The sequence below is a fragment of the Berghia stephanieae genome, chromosome 4 (assembly GCF_034508935.2).
Source record: "Berghia stephanieae isolate SIO BIC M18660-M18661 chromosome 4, UCSD_Bste_1.3, whole genome shotgun sequence".
NCBI lineage: Eukaryota > Metazoa > Mollusca > Gastropoda > Nudibranchia > Aeolidiidae > Berghia > Berghia stephanieae.
Window position 1 is genome coordinate 28,851,850 of NC_088363.1, and position 8,946 is coordinate 28,860,795.

General features: G+C 40.0%; 1 long non-coding RNA gene across 1 annotated transcript in view; it reads left to right on the plus strand.

Moving 5' to 3' along the window:
- The window catches only part of LOC144971977 (uncharacterized), a 12,418-nt gene extending 4,546 nt beyond the window's left edge, over positions 1 to 7,872 (plus strand). The window contains exon 4 of the long non-coding RNA XR_013645215.1: positions 7,614 to 7,872. This is a non-coding gene — a long non-coding RNA (uncharacterized LOC144971977). The remainder of the gene's footprint in view (positions 1 to 7,613) is intronic.
- The last annotated feature ends 1,074 nt before the right edge of the window (positions 7,873 to 8,946 follow it).

Genomic DNA, 8,946 nt, shown 5'->3' on the forward strand with positions numbered 1-8,946 from the left:
TTTCTTCCTTTTTACTGGCGCTGATATTACCTAAATGTGTGGCAAGCGCCGTAAATCCCTTAAAAACGAACATACTACAACTACTACAAGCACCACCACCATTACTACTACTACTACTACTACTACTACTACTACTACTACTACTACTACTACTACTAACTACTATACTACTCTAACTACTACTACTACATACTACTAACTACTACTACTACTAATACTACTACTACTAACTACTATCAACTACTACACTACTACTACACTACTACATACTACTATACTACTACTACATACTACTACTACTACTACTACTACTACTACTACTACCTACACTACTACTACTACTACTACTACTACTACTACTACTACTACTACTACTACTACTACTATCTACTACTACTACTACTACTACTACTCTACTACTACTACTACTACTACTACTACTACTACTACTACTACTACTACTACTACTACTACTACTACTACTACTATACTACTACTACTAATCTACTATACTATACTACTTACTAACTACTACTAATAATCTACTACTATACTCAACTAATCCTATACTACTACTAAATCAGTGATGCCAAATCCAGTCTCCGGAAAAAAACTCTGGTCGGGAGCCAAAAATTTCGGTAGCGGGCAACTTCCGTCAAATTCCGGTGAGGTCAATTTGTTCCAAGGATACCCCCCCTTCCAAACACTTCATCATCATCACTGCCACTACTATTACAACCATCGTCACTACTTCTACAACCACCACCACCACATCATCATTACCACTGCTACTACAACCACCACCACCACATCATCATCACCGCTACCACTACTACTACAACCACCACCACCACCACCACATCATCATCACTTCCACTGCTACTACAACTACCACCACCACCATATCATCACTACAACCACCACCACTACAACATCATCATTATTACTACCACTACTACTACAACTACCAGCCCCAACACAACCACCATATCATCATTACCACTTCTACTTGTAACACGCCTGACCGGCGAGTCTTGTTTTTGTTGGCTCTTTCATTTACGTGTTTTGAGTGATTTTTATCTGACATTTCGCCTGGATTTTAATACCATCTGATTTGTGATAGTCTTGTGGTTTTATTGATATACATTTTAACGATTTCTAACAGAGGATTTTTCTAAAATTTTAAAATTTAAGTATGGATTTTCCAAAGTCGAACATAGTTTTAAACTGCTATTTGTTTACAGCCATATTGGAAACTTTATTCACTGTGCTATATTTTACAACTTTTAACAACTACCGTGTACATCGATCTATTTATAATACTAATTTTGTGAACAGACTCAGAGGGGGTAGACGAAAACAACTCCCTATAACCACCGTCATTGGTCATCGGCCAACCCCACGCCCGCTCCCCCTACGACCTCGATCCTCGCTTCAATTTATCAACACTCGTCCCCCATCCAATCTAATCACTTCAATGAGTAATCCTCACCGTTCCTTGTCAAATGTCAACACTGTCCGTGACAGTCAGTATGAAATTAACGACCACCATGACAACAACTCGCAGCAACAGCACCGTCTTGAGCAACAACAACAACAACAACAACAACAACAACAACAACCTGCACGTAGTGATCATACCAGTTTAAAAATTGGATTACTAAATGTTAGATCGTGTCGTAATAAAACTCAAGACATAATCGACATTATTGAAGATCATAAAATTAATATTTTTGTCATCTTGGAAACATGGCTTAATCATTCATATGATGATCCAATTATGAAAGCAATTACACCCGAAGGCTTTTGTATTAAATCATTTCCACGCATTGGGAGGAAAGGAGGTGGTATTGCAATTATTTACAACTTGTCACTCTTTGACAAGATATCATTTCACCATGATAATTTTAGAAGTTTTGAATACGCTGGATTTGCCATTCATGAAAATAATTTTAAAAAGTCGTTTCACTGTGTCTACCGCCCACCACCAAGCCAACAAAACAAAATATCAACAATTGATTTTTTATCTGAGTTCGGAGAATTTATGTCTATGCAATCCATTAACAAAAAGCATAATATTTTTATGGGTGATTTTAACATTGATTATTTCGGAAACAAAAATGAATCGAAAGTATTTCGGGAGATTATTGACACAAACAACTATATTCAACTTGTAAGCGGTCCTACAAACAACCATGGCCACACAATAGATCATGTCATTACAGACATTGAACATTCTCTCTCTTCACCTGTCTCAAATATTGATAAATTAATCTCTGACCATCATTTAATTGTGTTTTGCGTTTTATTTCCAATGAAGCACGAAGTAAAAAAGATGATAACATCTCGTAATTTGAAGAATATAAACATGAACATTTTTAAACAAGACCTTGACCATAACGTTAAAAATAAACATGATGCGAATGGTCTCCACGAGTCAATTGTTGGTACGGTGGACAAGCATGCTCCCTTAACAACTAGAGCAGTAAAAGTGAGACGTCAAGCACCCTGGTATAATACCGAAATAAAATTGAATGGATTAGCCAGGAGGCGGGCAGAAAGAAAATGGCTCAAGTCCAGAGATGCTGTCGATAAGAAGCGATACATCGCGGCTAGAAACGATGCAAAAGCCGTCAATTTCAGGGCCAAAAAGAAATTCTATGAAGAAAGCCTCAAAAACGTGGGATGTTCGAGACAATTCTTTGCCTTGACCAAGGAACTGCTGGGACAACAGACGCAACCAGCTCTCCCATCTTTAATCGATCGTGCAGATCTACCAACTCGCTTTGGTCAATATTTTAAAGAAAAAACGGATACCATCAGGAAGGAACTCTCGTCTGAATCGATCCCTACAACATTTGACAAGTTTCATGGTGATTCGTTAACACATTTTTCAAAGATTACTGAAGCTGACTTACGTGATTGCATTATGCCGTCTTCAACTAAAAGTTGTGATTTAGACCCCTTAAATACTGCCATTTTAAAAAAATGCATTGATGTAATTTTAACACCATTTACATGTATTGTTAATAATTCGTTGCAGTCAGGTGCTGTACCAGACATTTACAAAGTTGCTCATGTCAAACCCCTTTTGAAAAAACCTGATCTCGATAAAGAGAACTTAAAAAACTATCGCCCTGTCTCTAATCTTCCTTTTCTCTCTAAGATCTTAGAAAAGCTTGTTTTGAAACAATTACTGTCTCATCTTAAAAATAATTGTCTTGAAGAAAAATTTCAGTCTGCTTATAGGCAACATCATTCGACGGAAACCGCACTTGTTAGGGTTGTTAATGATCTCCTCTCTGTTATAGACAATGGTTCATGTTCTTTGCTGAATTTGCTTGACCTATCGTCTGCTTTTGATACTATTGATCACAATCTTCTTCTCAAACGTCTTGAAATTACTTATGGCGTGTCTGGTGCAGCGCTTGATTGGTTTAGGTCATATTTGTTTAATCGTAAACAGATTATTACGGTGGATGAATATAGATCGGAGGAAATCTTTCTTGATTGTGGGGTTCCCCAGGGTTCAGTACTTGGACCCGTTCTTTTTGTTTTGTACGTTGGCCCTCTGTCTAAAATCATCAGAAGTTTTGGTCTGTCTTACCATCAATACGCTGATGATACGCAATTGTACTGCGTTTCCAATATGAGAAATTTACAAGAAGTATCAGCCAATAGTAAAAATTGTATCCAAAGTGTTAAGAAATGGATGAATGAGAACAGACTGAAACTGAATGATGATAAGACGGGGTGCTGTATGTGGGGAACAGGAAGTGGAAAAGTGGAACAGATTTGAAGTTGGGGGATGCCTCTATTCAAATTGTTGACAAAGTGAAAAACCTTGGCACATTCTTAGACTCTGGACTGTCGATGGAGCATCAGGTTAATAATTTGGTTAGATCTCTCTTTTTCCAACTAAAAAAGATTGCTTCCATTAGACGGTTCATATCTGAGGATGTGACCAAGCACCTGGTTGTGTCCCTCGTACTATCGAAATTGGATTATTGTAATGCTCTGTTGTTTGGCGTTTCGCAATACAATCTGAAACGTCTTCAGATTGTCCAAAACAGCGCTGCCAGACTAGTATTTATGAAGCGTAGGTGCGACTCTGCCGGACCTCTACTTCATGACCTGCATTGGCTGCCTGTTGAGAAAAGAATTAAATTCAAAGCTTGTGTTTTAGTGTATCGTTGTCTTGAAGGTACTGCCCCTTCCTACCTTTCAGAACTAATTGAAAGATATTCAAAACCCCGCCCCTTACGTTCGGCCAGTGATTCCACAAAACTAGTTGTCCCTCGAATTCGGAAAAATGCTGGAATGAGATCCTTTTCTCATTTCGGACCCTCTATTTGGAACGCCTTACCGCAGAGCATTCGTGAAAAAGAATCTTTGTCTATTTTTAAACGTTCGCTTAAAACATATTTGTTTCGATTTTAGTAGATGGTATGAGAAGCAAGATAGGTTTGGTTTGTGTTGTGTGTTGTATTGTGTGTGTGTGTATGTGTGTGTGTGTGTGCTTGTGTGTGTGAATGAGTATGTTTCAGCCAAAGTAATTTGTAATTTAAGCGCTTAGAGTCTGGTGTCTCGGAGTTATAGCGCTATATAAGTTTTCAGCATTATTATTATTATTACTACTACAACCACCACCACTACTACAACCACCACCACCACATCATCTTTACCACTACTACTACAACAACCACCACCACTACATTATCATCACTACCACGAGTACTACTATAACCACCACATCATCATTATCACTACTACTACAACCACCACCACCACCACATCATCACTACCACTACTACTACAACCACCTCCACCACATCATCATCACTGCAACTACCACTACTACTACAACCACCACCACATCATCATTACCACTACTACTACAACCACCACCACCACATCATCACTACCACTACTACTACAACCACCACCACCACCACATCATTATCACTACTACCACAACCACCACCACCACATCATCACTACCACTACTACTACAACCACCACTACCACATCATCATCACTACCATTTGTACTACAACCACCACCACCACATCATATCACTACCACTACTACTACAAGCACCACCATATCATCATCACTATCATTTGTACTACAACCACCACCACCACATCATCATCCCTACCACTACTACTACAACCACCACCACCACCACATCATCATCACTACCATTGCTACTACGACTACCACCACCACATCATCATCACCACAACTACTACTACTACTACAACAACCACCACTGCAACATCATCATTACTACCACTACTTCTACAACCACCATCACCACATCATCACTACCACTACTACTACAACCACCACATCATCATTACCACATCTACTACTACAACCACCATCACCACATCATCACCACCACTACTACTGCAACCATCACCATCACCACATCATCATTACCACTACTACGACTACAACCACAACCACTACATTATCATCACTACCAGGACTACTACTACAACCACCACTACCACATCATCATCACTACCATTTGTACTACAACCACCATCACCACTAACATCAACATCACGACCACAACACTACAACCACTATGCCATTACCACATCATCATCACTACAACTACTACTTCAACCACCACGACCACATCATCATCACTACCACTATTACTACAACCACAAACACCACCTCATCCTCACTACCACCAGTATACTACAGGAAACTTTGGGATTGTATTTGGCAATGTGTTTATATAACATTCCAATTCCTTTCTTTTGTGCGCGGAAATTCCTCATTCGGCATTGATATTCCTATGAGTGGTGTCTGAAACTCCTGTGAGCCAAATTTAAAGTTGGTGTCTCTGACTACTACTACTACTACTACTTACTACTACTACTACTACTACATACTACTACTACTACTACTACTACTACATACTACTACTACTACTACTACTACTACTTACTATACTAACTACACACACTACTACTACTACTACTACTACTACTACTACTACTACTACTAACTACTAACTACTACTAATACTACTACACTACTAATACTAACTAAACTATCTACTTACTACTACTACTACTTACATACTACTACCACTACTACAACTACTCACAATACTACTAACTACACTAACTCTACTCACCACTACACAATCATTAATACCACTGTTCTACATATCTAACATCAATACACTATCCACTATCCACCACCACACATACATACATCACACATACTACTACAATCACACCACCATCATCATCTACTGCACAACCCACCACGACATCATCTATCAATACACTTGTTCTACAACTATCAACACCACATCATCATTATGCTACCACTACAACCACCACTACATAATCCACCACAATACTACTAAAACCACCATATCATCATTACCACCACTGCAACAACCACCACCACCACATATCGTAATAACACTTTACACACCACCACACCACCACATCATCATTTCACCATCTACTACAATTACACCTCCGACACATCATACACTTTCTACCTACAACACAACCACCCACTCATCACTTACTGACACCACCAGTACAACCACCTACATATCATCACCACACCACGACCACTGCACATCACCACAACTACAACCACTACTTCCAACACATTATCATCACTACCACTACTACCACAACCACAACCACCACATCATCAATACCAGTACGACTACAACCGTCACCGCCACATCAACCTTTCTACCACTACTACTACAACCACCACCGCCACTCATCCTCCTCTCTACAACCACCACCACATCATCATCACTACTGCTACAGCCACCACCATCAGCACCACTACCACTGCTATTACTACAACCACCGCCTCCACATCATTATCACTACTTCCAATACAACTACAATCACAAGCACATTATCATCATACCACTACTACTACTACTACAAATGCAGTCAACTCCACCTCATCATCATTACAACTACTACTACATGCACCAAAACATAATCTTCACTACAAATACAACCACTGCTACCACATCATTATCACTACTACTACTACTACACTACTACTACTACTACTAAGACAGGGGGTAAATATTTTCATCGAGGCAGTAATTGCAAATAATAGCGTGCAATATGTGTTTTGATCATCTTTTTTGTGCACCATGAATGATATCAATCAATGTCATATTGTTGGTGTTAAATAGGCCTCTCACAAAATAGTATGTATATAATACTAAGACTAGGCCTCTCACAAAAGATTATGTTTATTATACTAAGAACAGGCCTTTTATAAAATATTATGTATATACTGAGACTAGGCCTCTCACAAAATATGTATATACTCAGACTAGGCCTCTCACAAAATATGTATATACTAAGACTAGGCCTTTCACAAAATAGTACGTATAACCTAAGACAAGTTCTCTCGCAAAATAGTTTGTATATACTAAGACTACAAACGACTTAGTTGAAGCAAACCTTGAAAATCTTGAAAGATAGAAAGCCCCAGGATTAGACAAGAATCAACAAAAGTTGAACTAGATGTGAAGTCAAAGAACTGATTTTTTTTTCCTGCATTTTATGATCTGTTACTTTTTGTCACAGATATTTGACGTCATCGAGCTCCAGGAATCGAGATTGGCCATATGTGGGCGGTAGGGGCGGTGGCCAGCAGGGATGGTGAGGTCATGGAGAATGATTGTGGTATTCAGCGGAGTAATGGGATGGGTTATATTGGAGGGCCCCGGGGATTGTAATGGCAGTGATCAAGATGTTGGAGGAGTTGTTGGTGGCGAGGTGATGATGGGGATGTAGATGGTGGAGCAACAATAGTGACATTGTTGGTGAAGGTGGCATTGTTGGGTGACGGATGATGGAAATCATGATGGGAGGGTTGTGGTGGTGAAGGGATGATGATGGGAAGTGATGATGATGGCAATGGTTGTGAAGGGAGGTAATGGTGGAGGAAGTGATGATGGTGGTATTGGTGGGGTTGTAGTGATTGTGATGTAGAGATTGTGTTCGTCGAGGAAGGTGGTGGTGGATGGAAGTTGTGGGGAGGATGAGGATGCTGGAGGTAGATTCAGTGATAAAGTGAAGGTGGTGGTGTGGTTCTGGACTTGGGTTTGAGTTGATTCCAACTGGTTAGGGCCGGGTGAGTTACATTCGTGTTCTTTGTTGACAAGATGATTGTGGTTGGCATTCGCATGGATTTGAAATACAGATAAGTGTGCTTCTACCGGTGGGGGTGTATTTGTTTGTGTTTCATGTCCATACCCAAGTGCAGTAGGCGGACTGGAGGCCTACAGGAAGCCCGAATGTGTTTGGGCAGAATGTTGATTTACAATTGTCTTGAAGACGGGATAGGGATGTGATTTGTTTGACTCTTTCTGGATGGGTCACCTTGACCCTGGGTTTGGAACTGTGCCATTTACTGGATCTTTATTGTTGAACCTGCTTCTATCATTTTCGCCAAGCCATGGCTTTCACTTATTACCACTAACCTCACACCATGGTCTCTTCTATCACAACCCCTATGACTCTACCATTACTTCCCATCATCCCTTCCAAAGCTATCACCTCCCAACACAACCATTGCCATCAGAATCGCCTCCCATCATCATCATCTTCACCACCATAGCCCTGCCGGAGTGATTTCCATCATCACGTCACCTGCCTTGCCATTTTCACCATCATTGTCACTGCTGCTGCTTCCATCATTTACATCCCTGCCATCACTTTTATATCAACAATACTTTCTTCATCTTGAGCTCTGCTGGTGCAATCTCTGCCGATCTGACCCTGAAAATTACTCTTAGAACGTCATGATCATTTGAAGTGGCTTTATCGTCCCTGCCACCTTGCAAGGCAAGCAAGACAAGCAAGGCAAGCAAGTCAAGCAAGTCAAGCCATCAATGGTGACTCTTATCACCATTGC